General features: G+C 41.5%; 1 protein-coding gene across 4 annotated transcripts in view; it reads left to right on the top strand.

Moving 5' to 3' along the window:
* Nucleotides 1-305: 305 nt before the first annotated feature.
* Nucleotides 306-20129, top strand: part of CASR (calcium sensing receptor) — an 80604-nt gene continuing 60780 nt past the window's right edge. The window contains exons 1-3 of one of the 4 annotated variants that reach the window (XM_064465018.1): nucleotides 306-570; nucleotides 3551-3617; nucleotides 15627-15707. The gene's annotated coding sequence lies outside the window, so the exon portion shown is untranslated. The remainder of the gene's footprint in view (nucleotides 571-3550; nucleotides 3618-15626; nucleotides 15708-20129) is intronic. The other 3 variants (XM_064465027.1, XM_064465035.1, XM_064465045.1) reach the window with 3 other exon arrangements.

The following is a 20129-nucleotide window of genomic DNA, read 5'->3' as shown; positions in this document are numbered from 1 at the left end:
AGACCTCGGGTGCCAAGCTGCCGAGTGCCGCTGCCCAGGGGAACCGCAAGCGCCAGGCAGCAGCGCTCGCAGCGCGGCCGTACCCCCGTGCCGCGCCGCCGCGCAGCGCACCGCAGCCTGGCCCGGCGGCTGCACACAGGTTCACGAAGAGGCATCCGTTTTTTTCCCCGCACCTCCCGGGCGCTATGGGTGACGCCCTGCCCGGGGAGTCCGTGCCCGGCAGCAGAGGGCCCGGGCCGCTACCTGCGGGGGCGGCGCGGAGCGGAGCGGGGCGCGCCCGGGCGGGTCCCCGCGGTCGTCGCCGCCGCCGCCGCCCGCCCCGCCTTGCGCGGCCCCTGGGAGCGGGCCCGGGTGCCGGAGGCGGCGGGGAGGGCTGGGACGGGGCCCTGGCCAGGGGTTTCTCTCTCTCTCCCCCCCACCCCCTCCTCCTCTCGCCGCCGGTTCCCGTGAGGCTGCAAGTGCCGCCGCGGCAGCTGGGGGGCCGGCGGGGGATGCTGCCGCCGCCCTGCCCAGTGCTGGACTAAGGGCAGGAGCTGGTGGCGGCAGGAGCAGCCCCGGCGGCGGGACGAGGTGAGCGGGGCGCGAGCCCGCGGGGCAGGTGGGTGCGCGCCCGGGAGCGGGAGCGGGGCCGGGGCGGGCAGTGCTCCCGCCGGGGCCAGCCCGCCCGCGCTGGGGGCTGGGGGCGCACGGGGAAGGGACGGGGCGCAGCCTGCGGGGTGTGCACGGGCGGCGAAGCGGGAGGGCAGAGAGGCCGCAGCGCAGCGGACTTTGGGGGCGCAGAAACCCAGAGGAGGAGAGCCCCCGGCTAGGCGGGGTGGGGGGGGCCAAGCCGAAGGTGATGGAGAGCGAGGGGCACTTCAGGCTGAGCCCGGCCGGCCATGCCGGATGCAGACGTAATTCCACGGAGGGACCCCTTCGCCTCCCCTCCCCAAATCTTGGGCAGGTGGCTTCTAATCTATGCAGGATGAGGGAAAATGAGAAGTTCGTAGAGCTCTGAGGTGTTTTCTCTCGCCGAAGTTATCTAGAAATAATATTGAAGGGAAGAACAGTAATTCGTAACAAAACTTTAAAGAGCAACAGGTTGTTTTACTGAGACCCGACGCGCTGGGAAAAAAATCACCTCAAGCGGTCCTGGTAGAAAATGGCTAATAGCAGTATTGTGCGATCCTATTTCTAACACAACTAGAAGTTTTAGGAGCTCCTAACACTACTCAAAACAAATATCACCGTATATCTGAAGAGAGATTTTGAACTAATGAATCTGTCCTTAAAATCTTGATTTTGACTTCTGTGGATACATGATAGAACCCTTAGAATTTCTTTGATATGTTTAATTGTGTTTCCCTTTTTACTGGTGTTTTTCCTACTTGACGCGGGTGGTCTATTATGCACAGCCCTCCTGTCTCTGTCAGGCTCTGCTTCCCCAACCCATCTCTGCGTGCCCTCCTGCGCAGTCTGGTGCAAACTACAATTAACCCCGCTGGACACCCCAGGCTGGACTCCGAGGAGTCGGGTCGGGGAGGTAATGGGCCAGTAGTCCTACATGTCCCAGCCATGCCCGGGGCCGTGGTCATGTGGGGCGGGGCGGGTGGGGGGGAAGCAGCTTTGCAGGCTTTTCCTGATTTCCCCTTGCAGATAGCATCTCTATCAAAGTCGGGAGTTTTTTGCGTCCTACTCGAGTTTCACCAGCTGGTGTAAATGCAAACAGGATGTGCTGGGAGGGGCAAGGTCAGGGGAGTATTAGTGAGGCGTTGCTAAGGCTATTTCCCAGGCAATGTAACATCCCTGGTAGTGCTTATGCTAATTGTAGAAATTAGACCCCTTAACTCATGTTCTTGATTTAGGCTGGGGCTGGGCAACTGTGGACTCTTTTCTCTTTCTGTCCTACCCTTCTTGCCTCACCAAGCTGCAGGACTAAGCTTTCCTTTCAATGAGAAATACAAGTGCCAGCCCCAGGGACAGGGTGCAGTTCTGTCCCCTGTGCCTTCCCTGGGGTCTGCTCATTGATCCCAGTGTTGTGAAGTCTGGCTCCATACATCTCTTCTGGTTGTAAGAGTGGAAAAAAAATTGTAGGGTGATTATTAGGAATATTTTTGCTGAGGTTTAGTGCACGGTGGTATGCCATTCAGATAAAACACTGTTTCAGTAACTAGCTTACATTTAATTATTTTAATTGAAGTTGATGAAAAGTAGATAGTTTTAAAGCAGATTGATTATGGCAGGTTGGTGATGAGCAGGCAGACAGAGCATCCAAAAGTAATTTCTTTTATTCTAGAACATGACATGGCTGATGTTTGGTGTCATCTCTAAAATTATTAGGGTGATCCCAATTCTGTGCCCAAGTATGTGTCAAATCTCACCACAGTATTTGACATCAAATTATCCTACCTGCAACCTCTCAAAGAGACTAGTGATGGAGTGGGTGGCATGCAGAATTTTGACATTATTCTCAAAGAAGCAATAGAGTGATATTGACAGAGAAGGTTGTACAGTTACCTCCTGTGCTAAACTTTATGGCTCATTGAAAGAATTCAGATCCCAGGTCTATCAGTCTAACACCCTTTGTGCCATTCTCAGACCTCAGTACTTGATATTTGATGAGCTTGTTAGAATGATCTTTCAAAATATAAGCAAAAATGCCAAATGAGACAGTAGCTTTTCAGTCAGCTCCTATTTCATCTGCATGTTGGTTGCAAACTGTTGCAAGTACTGTTGGTTGCAAACAACCTCTTCTGCATAAGTTGATAGGCTTTCTCAGTCACTTATTAACTGTAAGAGTGAGGAATGCTTTACCTGCACTAATTTGTGCCAATGATTGTAAGAACATTATTGACACTCAGGTAGACTGAGGGGGGCATTGACAGAGTTGTAGCTTTAGTACCAAAATCTTCTCTTCTGATGTATCAGGGCTAATTCTGTATGACCACATTTTTTCTTCAGCTGAGAAAGTTAGGATAGCTGAACTGCTCTGCTCACAAAATATGAGAGATTGTAATCTCTTCATGTGGACATGAAACACTGCTGAATGCAACATGATCTAGTGACTTAATTGTAAAGACAATTCCAGAACCTGTTCTGGGCTTGGACACTGACCTCAGGCAAAACATTTTCTTTCAGTTACCCTGTTTCAAAAGTGGGGATAAGAACTATGCCTCACAAGGTCTTGTTAGAAAGGTCTTGTTTAGAAACAGGCTTTTCTAAAGCACACTGGAATTTCCATGCAAAAAGCTCTGTATTGTTGTAAGGTATGGTTACCATATGGGAACAGACAGAGCAGAGGGCTTCACAAGTTTCTGATCCTTTTTGCCGCCATTTTCAGGGGGTTCAGCTGACTATTGTGGTGCATAAGGTCAGACAACTGCTTCTCTCTTCTGCAGTCTTCAGGTGGACCTTATAAATAGATTGCCTGTGCCTGAAACTAGCTTTACTGATCTAAATCCATTTCGGAGTTGGAGGGAAAACTTCATGATACTGAACTTGATAATTTCTGTTTATTAATAGGTAGATTGGGGCCCTTGGGGCTGGCATATTAACCTGTCTCTGCCTACAGTGCCTGGCAGTGGGACAGAGACTACTCGGCACTGAATACTTTGGTGGACAAGACGCTGAACACCTGGGTGAGTGTCTGATACGGGTATGGCTGTTAGTAAGTGCCTGGAGTCTCATTTTTGTCCCTTGAAAAACATGTGTGTGGTGGGTGGGGGTTTAAACACAGCTGTGACATTGCAGATATAGATATGCAATATTCTGTTGTGCAGAAAGTGAGGGCCATTGTGCTCTGTCCTAAGTCTGGAGATAGATTTGAACCATTGCTCCTCGGGATTTGTCAGAGTGCAAGTACTCATGGTAAATGGTGGCACTTTGTGTGCTAACAGTGGCCATTCCAACACATTGCAGAGGGAATGGGAATTTGTGATGACACATACAAAGAGAAGAAAAAGAAGACAGAGGAAAAAAAGAAGGATGGGGAAGGAAAAAGAGACAGGAGCAAGGGTGGCAATAATCCTAGCAAAGGGAACATTTTCCAGTAAGCAGTTCTGAATGTGATGTAAAAAATAACAACTGAAAGTTTTATTTTACTACACAGAGCCCAAATTCTTCCTTTGATCTCTGTACAAGCTTCCTTTTGGCATCTGTGGGAGATCAGTGGAGAGAGGGGAGTGCGTAGTCTTGAATTTATGATGCAGCCTGTGGACAGTCATGAAATGGAATTCAGACCTCTCCAAACACATATCCATGAGTCAGGCAGAAAGGTACACTCATGGTCCTGAAATAAATGATAAAAATTGGTCTGTTAACTTACCTATTATTTTGGTTGTGAGATATCTGAATACTCTGTTCATTCTAGCTAAACTGTTGGCATCTATTTAAAAAAAATTAACTCAGTGTCCATGCTACTGTCTACAGCAATTCCTTGATACACTTGATTTGCGTAATAGTTTACACAAATACACTATTTTTGAGATTTTTACCAGTATTCAGCATCTAAAAACAGTTATTTCAGCTTAATAAGTTAGGAACACATTAAGTGACCTCTACTGAGTAACAATAAATTCTCTACAACACTGTCTTAAATTATGGAATCAGTTTAGTAAAGTTTGCTAATTATACTTACTATTTGAAAATAGCAATATTTGAGCTTCAAAAGATAGATAACAGATGCACCAACCTCTCTGAGCAAACCAAATACACAAGAATTCATAGAACTTAGGATGGCTGATTTCAAGATTTTTTTCAGGTGTTCATCATGAATAATCAACATATAGGCCTATTCATTTACAGAAAGCTTGCTTTATCTTGAAAGACTTCAACATCTGATGCTTCTGTTCACCTATTGCGCTGCTGCTATACTTGGACACTTGGTATCTGGAATTCAAACACCGGGAAAACAGGGACTTTGGGTTCCTTTACATACATCTTATGAGAAACAAGATTTAGGAGCAACCCAAAGCAAAGTCTAACATTAAAACGTCACTGTAAATCATCTCTGCTGTAAGAAGCTCTGCCCGCTTTCTGCCTTCAGTCAGCAAGACTGCTCAGAGCTGTCTGCTGGGTTTTGCAATCAGTAAGGCTGCTGACCTGTTCCTGTTACCATCACTTGTCTCCACTTAGGAGGGCATCTCATAAACTGAAATAGTGGTCTACTGCAAACGTAAAAGAGAGCTGGTCCCTGCCATAAAGTGCTGAAGTTGTTCTCAGGCAGAGAGAACAACTATTTCCTGTCATTATCTCCTCAAGGCGGAACTTAACAGATGGAGTCCTTTTCTCCAAGAAGTACCATCTAACCTGTATTTTCTGCTGTCTGTTCTCTGTGCTTTCTTTTTACCTTGTAACCTTAATCTTCTTGAAATGGGGACATTAATTCCCCATTCCTGTTTTTCCACCCTCTGGCTCACCAATTGCCTGGGACCATTAATTAAGCATTTGAGAGTTTCTTTGAGAACTGTTTAGCACCATTGAAGACGAGCTGTGAGAGAAATGTAATATTATGGGGAGATTTCCTCCAGCCCCATTACTCCTGGCTCCTCTAGTACCAATTGGAAACATCAGGAGGGGATGAGGATGGGAGCATACTGACTGTTTCAGTGAGTGTGTAACAGATCTGTGTCTCTCATACTGGCTGTTAGTGTCAAAGTGTTCAGCAAACTCAGGAGCTCTACAGGACCATCCCCTCATGGCTGTGTTCACACAGTTCATTGCACAAAACTCTCTGCAGATGCAAGGCAGAAAGGGAAGCTGAGGTCTGGTGGTGACGGGGTTCCTCAGTGAAGTCACAGATTAGGGACTGAGGTAGTGGATGGGTTGTTCATCCAGTCCTCTACTTAAATTCTTCTTTGAGAAGCCTGAGCTGATCTAGAGCTTGCAGACAGTGTTGTTGGCACCCTTTCCTCTTCCCAGAATGGTTCAGGTACTTTTGAAATACACAGTGAGTGCCATTTCAGGTGCTCTGCTGCCTGGCTCCCAGCCGCAGTGCCCCAGAAGGGCAAGGATCTTTTGTAGGTCCAACATCAGGTCTGCCAGATCAGTGCAGTTATTTCTGATATTCTAGCAAGGCACAGCATAGGCAGATTTAAAAGTCTACACTAGCACCTCAATAGTTGCTGCTTGTGGCAGGGTTTGCTTCCTGATTCTCCTCTCCGTCCACCTTTCACCTCATTGCTGTCTTTGGCACACACAGTGCACGTTTCTACTCAGTTCTCTGGCACTACTTGAAACCCTGTTGTGGGAAGCCATGGCTGAATGGGTCCACATGTACCACACTCAGTCTGCTATGGTGGCTGCTTTCAAGATTACCTATCTGTATCTGTTTTTAAATATTTTGAACATATCGTAATTGGTACCCATTAGGAACTCTGACTAACCCTGAGCAAGCCAGCTCTCCAAGCCAGATTGCAACAGCAATCCTGTTTTCAGATCTTTCTCTTTGTTTACATTTTTGAACATGTTTTACATTTAGCCTCTGAGGAGGAATTTAACAAAGCTGTACCTCTTCTACACAAAATAGTACAGTCTACACCATGCAGTGTTGCAGCTGTTCAGATGCCATTCTTTCTACACAAGTGTTTTGGAAGTATTTTGAATTGTGGAGGTAGTTCCTTCCAGGAGGCTTTGTACTAGAAAGACAACAGTCTACTCAAAGGAAAACTAATCTACACCACATTTAAGTCCCACAGGTATTTTATGTCTTCTGCATAGCCATATATTTTGCAAGACTGTCATATTCTTGCATGGATGATAAAATGTAAAATCTTGCTGGTGAGTTTCCTCCATTCAGTGGCCTTCAGACTAGGGAGAATGCACAGATTTATAAACGGAGCTGTAATCCTAAATCTTCTGCTGCCTGTATTTATTATTTCAGGGAACCTGCCTACAGTTCTTATTTTACCTTAGGGATGCAATTGTCATTCTACTGGTTTTTGTATTAGAGATTGAATCCAGTTAGCAAATAACAAACTAAGTATAAAAGTTTGGTTTCTAAACAACAGAAATAGGTTACACCTGTTGCACCACAATCCCCTTTAAATATATTACTCCATATGATACCCTTGTCTAATGCATTGTAATGAGGATACATCAACAGTGGTGTGTGACTGTATATATGAATGTATAAGCATGAATTCTTGACATGATTTAGACTTCTGTCTTTAACAAACATACTGATAGCAGATTATGCTTCTTTTACTTCCCAGGAGAGTCTTAGGTTGAGTAACTGTAGCAGCTAGCTAAGGTAAAACTACTGCTGCTTCCATTTCTTGGGAAGTGGTGTTTGCACAGTTAATGCTCTCTGATGTCTCATGTCCATTTTCACTGGTGTTTGCATACCTAAGCCTTTGAAAGCAGCAGTCAAACACAAAGCTCTTCTTAATCCTAAGGAGAAGCCTTTACCCTCCCTCCTCCTCAATTAGACCACGTACTTTGAACATGCTGCCTGAGAGCTTTCAGTTGAGAGCTTTGAGCAGTGTCTATGAAGTGGTGCAGGAAGCAGAGTGTCAGCATGCTGGCTTGCAGGGATGCGATCTCAACCCTCCAGGCTTAGGCAGCAGCTGGATGACACTTTTGAGGGTGGAAAAATCTCTGTGCCTAAAGTGGGTGATGAATATCTCAAGAACCTTCAAGGACCTGAGCTTTAGTTCCTCAGTGTCAATAACTGCAACCCCTTCCTCCTCTGGAGTGTCTGCAACATTTACTGTATTTGTTTCACTCTACTTAAGCATTGAAGTTTTGGTTCAGAGCCATGAGAACTAGAAGTGTTTAGTTTTAACTGAAAACTGAGGTTCAAATGAAACCATGTGGTCCCTGATCACCAAAGTCATAGGCACATTCTTCCTGAGTTTGTGCTCTAACCATGGATGCACCAGTAACTCTGTGGCTGGAATCTCACATAGGCAGGATCTGTCACCATGTATTGGAAATAGCCAGAATGGAGCAGAATAAATTTTTGGGAGTTGTTTTGCTGTAGTTATTTTCATTGCTTTCATAGGGTTTATTTCAGTTTTCAGTTGGGGCAATGAAGTGTTCTATGAAGGAAGAGCAACAAAAATTGGACACAAGGCACTCTTAATGGGAAGGAGTTCACTACAACCAGAAATATCCATATGTACTGGTCAGTGTCACAGGTGAACAATGCAGAGAGAAGTGCGGTGGTTCCCCTTGTTGTTGGACTTCTTGTGTGCAGTGATAGGGCTGAAGGTACTCGGGTGGGGGCCTGGATCTAGCCATTTTTCAGTACTTGTCAAACTAGAATTTCTGTAGCTGAAGTAGGACGTGTCTGACATTGTATCACCAGCACCGGACAAGGTAGTTGGCAGCAGACTGTGATGAGAGATGCTGCAGCGGTAGCACTGAAACCAGCAGTAGTGAGAGGGTCTGGAGCAGCTGTGGGGACCTGACAGAGGCAGTAGAGGGGTGGGAGTTGAAGTAGGCACAGCACTGGCACTGTCCACGCTCTTACAGACCTGCCTAAGTGAAGTGTGGAAAGAACATTATCCTTTGCGTGGCTGTTGGAGTCAACAGGGTCAACAAGGTGAAACAAGGGACTGCAAGGCTGAGTGCTTCCTATTTGTTATTTGTAGGAGGATGACGTGCTTTTCATAGATAATTCTTGGTTCCTTTCTCCCCTAATAAACTATTCCTTGCTTTGTACATCAACATATTATTTGTAGAAATAGACTTACTGCCTGTTAGTGACACTGAGGCATAGTAATTTCCATGATTCTAGGTGGGGACTATTACCGGTGATAGCTGCATTTGATGGTATTTTCTAAGAGCTTTTAGGCTGGTGACAGTGCCTGGCAAACAACACCAGAGATCCCAAGACAGCATATACACAGCCATAGTTTGGGTGTTGACATACTGTCCTCCTGTGAGAAGAGCCTATCGACAAAGATTATTATTAGAGGAACAGATTATTTTAATGCCACTATATCAAAATACTAGAAATAATTTATTCTGAAATGACTGCTTTTTCCTGAAAGTTTTATAGTTTTGCCAAACTATCTTTCCTGTAAGTAATGCCATGATATTGTTAGAGTTTGCAGTTTTTAAAGTGAATTCTTATTCCAGGAGGTGATTTGTAGTAGTCCCATTTTCTTATTCCACATGTCTGTCACCATATTTATCAAGGTGATAGCTGCAGTTGCTAAAGACTAAAACAAATCTTGGGCATTATGGTTTCTATTAACATTGCAAAACCAGCAAAGCTGACACTACGATTTGTATTGTCTCTCTCCGTGTGCATTGCATAGAGAATTACTGACTTGTAACTGAGAATTGTTGACGGTTGTGCCAAAAACCGGAGGATACGGAAGAGTGTAGGTGACACTGAGGGCGCAGTTTGTTCTGGTGACTTTTTGTTGCTGTTAGCGATTTGCGAACTGGCAGGTAAGTTTGGAGGGATAGCCGTTAAAAACAATAAGATATTGTAAATTATAAAGAATATACTTGCATGCAACACATGGAGTATTAAGATTTTGGTTTTATAGGCACTTTTAATAGCCCTACATATATATGGCCTTGTTTGAAAGCTCTGCTTGTGGTAAATCATGGCACATTGAAGTAGCTGTCTCAGAAATAAGAAAGGTTGACTTGATTGGGCCAGGATTTGAACATACAATTCCAGACAGTAAAAACAGCTTGGCATCCAGATACTGTCTTTCATCCAAAGATCTAAAAGAGCTTTTAAAAATGTCTAATTACAGCATAATGAGTTCCCGTTTTGTATCAATGATTATCAAAGTAGAAAAAATACAGAACTACCATTTTCAGGTTCAGGTTTCTATTGTTGGGTACTTACATTCATATTATACCTCATGTTATTGACCTAAATATGTTTTAGATGGCAACTTGCATTCAAGTTTGAAAATGATCTGATTTCCAGGCCCAAGGATGAAAAGGGGGAATTTTTGATGAGCATATAAAACATTTAAAAGCCTAAATTATTTTGTTTCCCACTGGGATTTCTGCTCTTAAATTTCTTTTTGGCTTTTGCTAATTTGTCTCTGACTTCAGCCTGCAGTTGCCAGCTAACATACCTCTATGATGCTTACACTAATATTATGCAACCTTCTTCAGAAGCAAAGCAACTACAAAAATTATTCAGGGAACATTACAGGACAATAACTAGGAAGGAAAAAGAAGTCATAATTCTTAGCTAAGCATGTAATGCAGCACTGCTGGTGTGTACCTAACAATGCACATTTCCTCCTAAATGAAGTATTTTTAGGTGACCAAGAGTCCACATCCTCTTGGGGAACAGGATTATGAGATATATATGTCTTAATTAAGGGAACACAGTTTCACTAATACAGCTGGCAGTGGGGTTAGATAATTAATGGCCCTAATTTTTTCCTTTTGATAATGTGGACTGACAGAAATTGAACATGAACACAGTGACCTACAGGATCTCTCTTGTTTTGTCTATATACTTTCTTCAGTTTAAATTTTAAGTGTTCTTATGTTAATTTTATGTCAAGTTTCATCCAAAAAGGTCATGCAGTATGGTTTTTAAATTCAGATGCTCCTAAAATCCAGAGACCTATTTCCTTGGTACCAGCTAACTCCCTTAACGTTTACTGTAGCTGGGGAAAATACCTGTGGATATTAAAGTTCACTTTTTCCCCAATGGTCCTCAGTTATCAAAACCCCTGTTAGAGCCACAGGCAAGTGGGTGATACATAGAGTGGTCCTGTAGCTACCCAGTGGTACGTGGGGCTGGGGCTGGCTTCCCTGTTTGTTACTGGATTTGGGCAACTGCAAAGATGGCATAAAGCTGTTTTTGTTTCACCTTCTCTGGTCTTATGCCAAGAAGAGCTTGGAGAATCTTGTACAGCAACATTTACTTACGGGTAATTGTTCATAGCAGCACATAGTCCCTTCTCAGTTAAATGCTTAAACTATGGGTTGTAAGAGATGCCTAGATTCATTGCTTTCTGCTATCTTTATTTTTTTATTAGTAAAGTAATAAAATCCTTATCACCATGATTGTGTAAATCTTAAAGAAGCAAAACATAAATCCCTCTTCCACCGCTTATTTAGTTTGTAAAGCTCACTGCAGTCCTGACATCTTTTTAACACAGTACATGCATTACTGTATTATAACCATGTAAACACGATAACACGTTTACAGTGCAACTTAAATGGTTTAGAGCAATAATTACACATAAAAAAATATATATTTCCTCACTCTGCACAAAATCCATAACTATATCAAATGGCAAACCTTATCCCAACTCTTACTCACTATACCTCTATTTTTCCTAAATGCCTGAAGATACAGAAAGATCTTGAGGTTCCTCTGCTGATTGTTAAATGAGCTGTCCTACATACATGATCTTCTTGGACCATTTCTTCAGAAATATTGTGCATGCTCCAAGACTCTACATTGATATATATAAAATTACAATAACAGCTGCCTGACACAATATTATTCTAGGAATACTGCATGACTGTGTAAATAAAGATTGCATGATAATGCAAATCTCAGCTAGTTGAAAAATCAAAAGGTCATTCTCATTCATTCTATACTGAGATGAAAAATTAAAGAATGGGTGAATAGAGCAGTACAAATTTGAGCTCCTGATGTGGAGCTGAGCTAGTTAATTCTTCAGTTCAGTTCTAGTTAATGTGCTGTCATGGCTGAAGTTATTTCAGCTCATTTAAACAAAATAGCAAAATAATCATGCAGGTTCAGCTGTGATTTGAGGAGAAGCTCCTGCTCCCTGGTTACAGGATGATTTGATCATGCATAAGTAATCAGATAATTACCAATTGAATATAGGTAAAATTGACAGCAGGTTCTGAAATTTTAATTAACTTTACATATATTTTAATATTTGTTCAGAAATTTGTGTCAGGAATTAATTTCCTTTGCAGTTCTTCACTACTCCGGAGTCTTAAATTATTACTAGTTTAGAAATTAGAAAATGCGTATACAACTATTGGATCCTTTTAAGGTCAGACGATACCAAGAGAAAGAAACTTTGTTAAAAGTTATTTGTCTGAAGAACTATTCTGCACTCACAAACTAGAACAGACTTTGGTTCAAACTTTGTCCCTACCTGCCTTTTGAGAATTTCAGGTACTATGAATGTTGTAGCTACCTGATATTAAGAAGAAAAAAAAAAGTGCACTTAAAATATTTGTACATATAATAATCAAATGAACGCATTAATATGAGTTTATCTCACAATTTAGAGATTATGCTAATTGGCACAGCAAAAGTTAATCCCATAACAGGGTTTGAATCCTGTTTTCAAAAGTGACTTCAGGTCAGGCTTTTCAAGTCATTGGTGAATTTATGCTCTTCAATGAGAAAAGCAACATTTAATTTTTCTTATTCTAACTCATCTATCTGACTCTCAGTCTAACTGCCTGTCTGATTCTCAATCCTGAAGTATAGATTTCCTACTGAGTATATTAAAGTCCTGGCAAAAGATTTGCAGAAAACAGAAAAATGGGGAGCCACATAGATTACCATGGAGTAAGATGGTAAGAAAAGGGACTGGGACACTCCTCTCACATGAAATTCATGCTGTATCCTCTTTTAATCCACCTCCTGGCTTCTGATAGTGTGCATTTTTCTCACACTGCCCCTAAATTTCCTATTGTCACACCTTTCCCACTTGGGTTAGTTTGATTCAGTCCTCCTGCTGCGTAGTCCGACCAGTGGCAGCGCATGTTTGAGCTCTGCAGGTGAGAGAGGTGTTCTTCAGCCTAAATTAAAAGACCTGCTTCTGAGGCCTAAGCCAGGGGTCTCAAGCAGTCTGCCAGCTCGTGTGGGTGTGTTCACAAACAAAACGGCAGGTTCCTGTGGTTCTGTGTGAATAGAGAGGACAGAGACTGGGGATGTTTTGGGTGATTGTGCTCTGAAGGAGAAAGGAGGGTGGGATTTGCAGAGAAAGTGATTTATTTAAATCAAATCATGGAAGCACATAAAAGTTGTACTGGGAAAGGTTGTTTTTCAAATATACAGTACAATTTTGGGTCAAAAAGAGGAAGACCCATTTCATAACTAAATGACCGTAACCTAATGTGTAGGTGTATCACCTGGTGCATAGGATGGCCAAGTTCTAGCCTTTCAGCCAGATCGGGACCAAGTAGACCTGGCTGGACCCCAGAAATTGTGTCGAAGCACCCACCTCACCAATGGCACAGGCAGCCCTGAGCAACATTTCTGACATTTCTTGCTTAAAACTGGGAAAGGTCTTGTAGTTCTTCTGATGTGGAATGGAAAATATATCTTAAGTTCTGACAGCATTCACTACATGAGGAAGATTTTTTTGACATAGCTTCATTATAGTGGTGGCTGATATGTGCCTGTGAACCTCTGAATCACACCTACGTGGTAAAGAAATACCTCTTGGACAGATGTAAGCCGAATTTCAGCAAGACTTAGGTTCTCAAGAGTCAGATTTTTAAACTTAAACAATACTTAAACACTTGATTAGGAGCGTACTGGGCCTTTCTAATGTGCCTAATCACCTAGCTCTTACTGGCTTCAGTTCCCAAGCCTAAGGACCCACGTCTGAATGTCCACTGAGATGGCAAGTGACTGTGGTGTGTAATAAAGTATTAGTATTTCTTTGATTAAACTCTAGTCCAATACGTTCTCTCTCACTGAATCTCCAATTCTTAGTTTTAGTTGTTAATTTCTTCATTTCCTATTGTTACCAATTGTGTAGACATGGCACTTCAGGGCATGGTTTAGGAGGAATGGTGGTGTTGGGTTGACGGTTGGACTTGATGATCCTAGAGGTCTTTTCCAATCTTAATGATTGTATTATTCTATTATTTTAGCTGTCTATTCATAATTGTGTTTTGCTGGAGGTATATTAGAAATAGGTCTATGTAGAAGACATTTTGGCTCAGGGAGAGCCGTACTAATTACAATGATTGATCCATTTCAATATGTGACAAATGCACAATAAGTGGTGCTTAAAGAAATGCCTGTCTCAAGGCCTGAACTTCTTAAGGTGATGGACCTGTTCAACCATACTGATTTGGAACCCATGTCCTTGCAAATATGAGTCATGAATTTTTTCCCTAAACACTGTGTTGTTTTAAAGCTGCAGGTAAAGACTACTTTGCTTATTTTTACTGAGCTGACATGATGCAAACTGCATTCAACATGTCTTGATCCCAGAAGACACAGCATAGGTGATAGTTTTACTAGCGAGGCCAAAGCCAGAACTGCAGATTGCCAGACAGACAAAGACATGGTGCTGGTTTTACGTGATTCTAAATACATAAATACATGAAATACCTGAATATAAATATACATTTATAAACTATAAATTCAGAAATATTAATCATACAAATATATAAATAAGAACACTGATGGTATGTGATTCATATTTCATGATAGAAGATATGATGACAAACACATGTGGTAAGGCCAACGGAATTAAAAATAGCTCATCTTTGAAATAGGAAGAACAGCTGAACTCAGGTTTCTGGATTTCAGCAGAGCATTCCTTATTTTTTGTCTCCTAAGTACAGTTTGAACATTGTCTCTTCCTGATAGTCTTAACATGTGCACAGTAATATGTTTGGGGACACTTACCGAACTCTATCCTTCAGTTGGGATAGACAGAAAATCAGTATGAGTTTTTAAAAACACCCTGGATATGTATGTCAATTGGTGGAAAAATTAAGCAGCAGAGAAAATTTACCCGCACAAGAGCGTAGCAGGCTTGCAAAAATTATTTTTTTAAAAAGTGATGATGAATAGTCATAACAGTAAGAATATTCATTGCTAACGATGACATGTATTGCTAGAAATATGAGGTCCTTTTGCCTCAGTGCTTAAACAACTTATAACTGTTGGAGATGAAGGTGAGACCTGAGGTGGGAGGTTAATTATCTCGACTCAGTGTATCTTGTACTGAAATGACCAGAGATTATTTCTGCTGGAGAGAGAATCCCAGCAAGTTATGTAGAGGTGTGGATCCTTTTTTTTTTTTCCTTTGTATCTGCACATAAATTTTGGTACTCTTACCAGGATGCTGATAATCAAAATAACATGCTCTTATAATATTCCCCTCTTACTAACCTCTCTCTAAAAGAAGTAATAGAAATCTTTTCTGTCTCTCCCAAAAGACCTTTGCTGGCTTCCTCTAAACTCTGAAGACACTTTCTCTCCCTTGATACTGGTGTTCCAGACAGAGCTATTAGTGCTGAGCCTCCAGACACAGAAATTGAATTTACAGGCTCAATGTTTTAAGGCTTCGAAGAGCTGAAGGGATTGAGAGAGACTGGCATGAAATAATACTCTTTTCCCAATTTCACTTTTGGGAAATGAAATAAACATTTACAAATAAAATAATGAAAGCATTTTTTAAAATTAGGTGTATAAGCATTAGCTGTTCATTATATTCTCCCACTTGCAAATTGTAGTGAAGAGCCATTTGTCTTCCAAGAGTGTGGTGGCAAATCTTAATTTAATGTTTGTTAGGAAGTCTTGGATCCTTGGAGAGAAGTTATGAGAGGAATATACAGTATCGTTATCATAATTTTATATATAATAATATTTGGTTCTTTTATTTTACTGAGGAACAATGATTCAGTCTCAACATCCTCTATCCTCCACAGAAAAGGTCAAAGCTAATTGTAATCTATTTACTGGCTAGGGAAGCAGAGATTTCTTTTGCTGCATTGAACATCACACAAGACTTAAATGACAGCAAGAAATGAAGCTGGCAAGAAATAAGGTGAGCACTCGAAATCTTACCAACGTAGTTGTATTTGTTTACTGGAGTGCTTCCTACTACTGTTTTCTTAGCAATGTTTTTGTTGCTAATGGGTTGATCTCAGAAAGAGGTTACAAATGCTAATGTCAGTTTTGTGCTCTCCTTGATTCCTTGCAGAAGGACTAATGGGGGGGTGCGTTGTTTTGTTTGAAATTGTCTCCTTCAACTTTGCAAATAGCAAGAGAGACGAATATGCTCTCTTCTGAAATTTTAGGAGCAGTCTGCCTTGATATTTTATAATTTGAAAAGGTGACTGCTTTAGCAAGGCTGTTTAACAATGTTATCAGACATAATTGAGTGAAACAAAAAAAAAACCCAGGTTGAACAACTTGATTAAAATTTGCTGCTCCCAGTCACTTTCTAACTGTTTGTTGCCCTGACCGTTGTGGTGGTACTTTTTGACTGCCTGTCTGGGATTTTCATAGAGTTTTCTATTTACAAAAACCCAGATTTGCTTAAGTGCATTTCTGTGGTACCCCTTAAGTCTGTCTTTTCAGTAGTGGGAAGGGAGACAATATGACCATTTGTTCCACTGATAGATTAATTTTAAGAGTATTCCCTTTCACTTTGTATCGTATTAGCTCCTTTAGCTGGCTACAGATCTGGTCGACATGGGCTTAGCAAGGGTGCATTTTGAGTATTGAATCTGTACAGTCAAAAAGAGGAGAAAATAGGCTACTGCTTTAGTGAGAAACCTCAGGAGGGTTTGAGAATGAGTTTTCAGGTGCAGCATTTGCATTACCTGTTGTAAATGTGGGTAGCTCTCATAGAAGTGAGCTATCAGTGAAATGACCTCTTGCTCATCTGTATTTAATCTCCTTTTGAGGCTTTGTCTTTGCTCTATTCAGTTTGTAAATCAAAACAAAGTATCACACCATTGCTAACACTGCAGGTTTAGCCTGCTATCTGAACATCAAGCCAGGCTTGTTCTGCTTCACTACAGTAGCACCCACAGGAAAAGGACTCTGGATCTGGAACTTATCAGGGTTTTTTGTTTATGTTTGAGACAAGTATACATATGACCTAGACTTCAACTTTTACTGTGCTGACGCTATAGGAAACACTTCCCTTGTCAATAAGTTGATATGCCAATACCAGAAATAGTTACACCAGTTATAACCAGTGGCAATGTTTTTAGCTGTTTTTCTGGTAATTTTTTTAGATGCTCTAAAAGGACAGCATAAAAAGCTGAAACATGACAGCTCTGCTGAGAAGTGAGTTAATTCCTCAACAAAGTTGTGGAATTTTTTTGTTCTGCAAAAATCTGCAGCAGAATTCAGTGTCACATTGTTCTTATTTTGTGACAGTGACACATGTGTAGCACACTCTATACACGTTGGCTTTCAAAAATGAAGCATGAAACTTGTGTTATGCCCCACGGAGCTTGCAGTAGAACTGCCGTGAGACATGCAACATCACATATGCTTTTCCTTTACCCAAATACTATGCATGTCTTTTGCCCCACATTTACTCAGAAGAAACAAGCCTCTTCAAGTCATGCAGTGATTGCATCCCCTGAAGAAATATTTCTTATTTTTTAAAGATCTTGTAAATCTATCAGATCTCTGGGTTTAAGTTTGTTATTTGCATCTCCCTGTGCAAGTCTAGGGAGCTAAGAAGAGAAAACAGTGAGCTAGCTGCACTTGGGATTCTCGCCAGTGTTTGTGGGATGGAAAATTCCTTCCTAATTCCATATCTGACTTTAAATTTGACCCTCAGCGTGTGAGCAAGATAGACCAACACACGCACTTCAGAAAAAAAAAGAGCCTTTGTGTCCTAACAGGACACTGGTGCAACTTTGCCAGCGTCCCAGTCTAGCTGCTGCCAATCAGTGAAGCTTTGTCTTCCTTCAAGCATCCTAGAGTGTGCGGGTAAATTGGGCATCAGAAAAAAGAACAGTCCTCTCCCTCCTGCAGGCTATCAACACAAGCCTTGAAACATGAGATTTGCTTATAGAGTTCATCTCAATGCAGAGCTACCAGAAAGATGAGTATGTTGAATACAATACAGAAAACCACTGGTCCACGGGAGAGTTGCAGTTTTGTATATTCCAACATTAGAGATCATTTATACATTAAAAACTGTCTTCTCCACTGCTAGCTTTTGTGTTCTTCACAGTTTTTAACAAACACAATTTCATTATACTATCTGCAGTTTCAAAAATATTGAACAGGTTCAGAATGAGATTGATCTCTGAGTCATGTCTTTAGAAATTACTCCACTCATTGATATCATCCCTTTAACAAAATCTTTGAGATCTCTCCATAAACTAGTTTTGCATATCTCTATTAATTGCAGTTTTTAAATTTGTATGGTCATATGCCTTGGAGAAGTCCACATTGTACTCTGTACAGTTGCCTTTATCAGGTCAGCATATCATAAAAAGAATAGTGGGGTTTTTTGACGAGATGGTTCACATTAATTGCATTTTTTGCCTGTTGATCATTAGAAAGAATGCTGACTTTACTGATTTCATTACTTTATGCAAACTGATATTGGGGTACGGTGCCTATAATTTACTGAGCCTTCCTTCTTTAGTAGTTATTTAATACCTAGATACAGTTGCGGTTCTCTGACCCTTTGGAATTTTCCCAGTTTCCATGAGTTGTTCAGTATCAACACCAGTGGTTCGGAGAACTCCTCATTGAGTTTATGTAAGACTCCAGGCCTGTTGATTTGAAAACATTTAATTTTAGCAGATCTCGTCTCACATCTCCTTTTATTACCTACAGTGAATTTTGTTGTGCTGACGTAATATGGGATGATACATTCTCCAGCCTCATTCCAAGGACAAAACAATGTGCGAAGGGCAAAATGTTTATTGGGTATTTCCGCCTCTTTTTGATTGTCATTTACAGTTTTATCACCCGCATCTAGCAATGGGCTCGTGGCCAGTATCAAGCTTTTACTAACATTTATAAAAATATCTTTTTTGCCTTTCTACCTCTGTTAACTATTAATTTCCCTCATAAGTTCCCTGCATATTGTATCTTAGAAATTGTTATTAATGTTTACTTTCCCCTCTCTTTTATGCTGTGAATAGGTGATTTTTAGTATGTTTTACTGCCATCTTTTATCCCAGACAGTTTCTGTTTAGTATAAATATTTTTGTGCTTAGAAGTGCATTTTTTGCTTATGATTAGATAGGCTTAACACTTTATTTTACATTTCCCATTTGATTTTACACTACCAGTCAATTGGAGTGACAGTTGTTCTTAACTTTCAAAGTTTTTCCAGTTTAAAGCTCCAAGCCTGCATTTTAGAACCAGTCTTGTCTCACTGATCAATGCCACATTCTGCTTGCATATTGTAATTGTAACCACATCACCAGTATTGGTACTTTGGCAATTGCCAGTTCAAGGCGAGCACTTAAAACTTCTAGTCCATCAGAAATAAGACTGTGGCTGAGCTGTTCGAGCTTCCACAGGGAAACTTATATGTTACCACTAGAGCCCCAGGAAATGTAACCATCCTTTTGTTACTGGCCACTTGACAGGTACAGCATATACTCATCACAAGAGCATATTGCCCGTGACACAGTTTATTTCAAGTTAGGAAGGAAATTGGAAAAAGAAGCAGGCGGGAAATGTGAGGAAAAGCTCACTAGGAACAATTCCAGTGAGATTCCCAAAGGAAGCATGAGGGGTTGCCTGAAAATCCCTGGGTTTTTTTCCTTCCCACTGGCTGCTCGTTCTTGCTCCATGCTGTTTGCCACCTGTTCTGTTGTGCTAGTGGAAATATTTATAGGGCTGTGCTGTAAATAAAAGCACCAAAAATCCATCAAATTTTTAAAATGTGACCAGTGAAGATGTGTTCTGATTTACAGCAGGGCTCCCTGGAAGTTGTAAACTTGGAATTCTTGGAAGTTGTAATACTAGACAGAACAAAGCACAGGACAGTATATTTTGTACCGGTCCCTAGGGCAGAGAGGTAAAATGGATATAGGCTGTCCTTACACAGTGGCAAGTATAGCTTTCATGCTCACTTTTGTTACTTCAATACTGTATGAGCAGTCATGGCTCCTGCTTAAGAAGGCTCCACTCTGAGACATTATAGGGCTCCCCAGGAGAAAAGTAAATCAGTTATACACCTAGGGTCTTTTTGGGGATGATGAAAGCCCATGAAAAAGAACCATTAGAAGGGAAGGCTGTCCTTTCCACTCTAAAGTACACTTTGTGTTTATCTTTTGGTGAAGGGGAATCTGGTTCATCCCCTGGTCTTGCAGTCATGTTGTTGATGGAGAACAGATCCCTAAATCAAGAGGTTCCTCACCTTTTGAAACTTAAAAATGGTCTCTCTTGCCTCTCTCCAGTTTATTTTTTCTGAGATTTCTCAGGTGCAGAGGTAGCATTTCCTTCTTTGGGGGCTTTATAGGCTGCCAGG

The sequence above is a fragment of the Phalacrocorax carbo genome, chromosome 1 (genome assembly GCF_963921805.1).
Source record: "Phalacrocorax carbo chromosome 1, bPhaCar2.1, whole genome shotgun sequence".
Taxonomy (NCBI): domain Eukaryota; kingdom Metazoa; phylum Chordata; class Aves; order Suliformes; family Phalacrocoracidae; genus Phalacrocorax; species Phalacrocorax carbo.
This window is presented reverse-complemented; position numbering and strand designations above follow the sequence as displayed.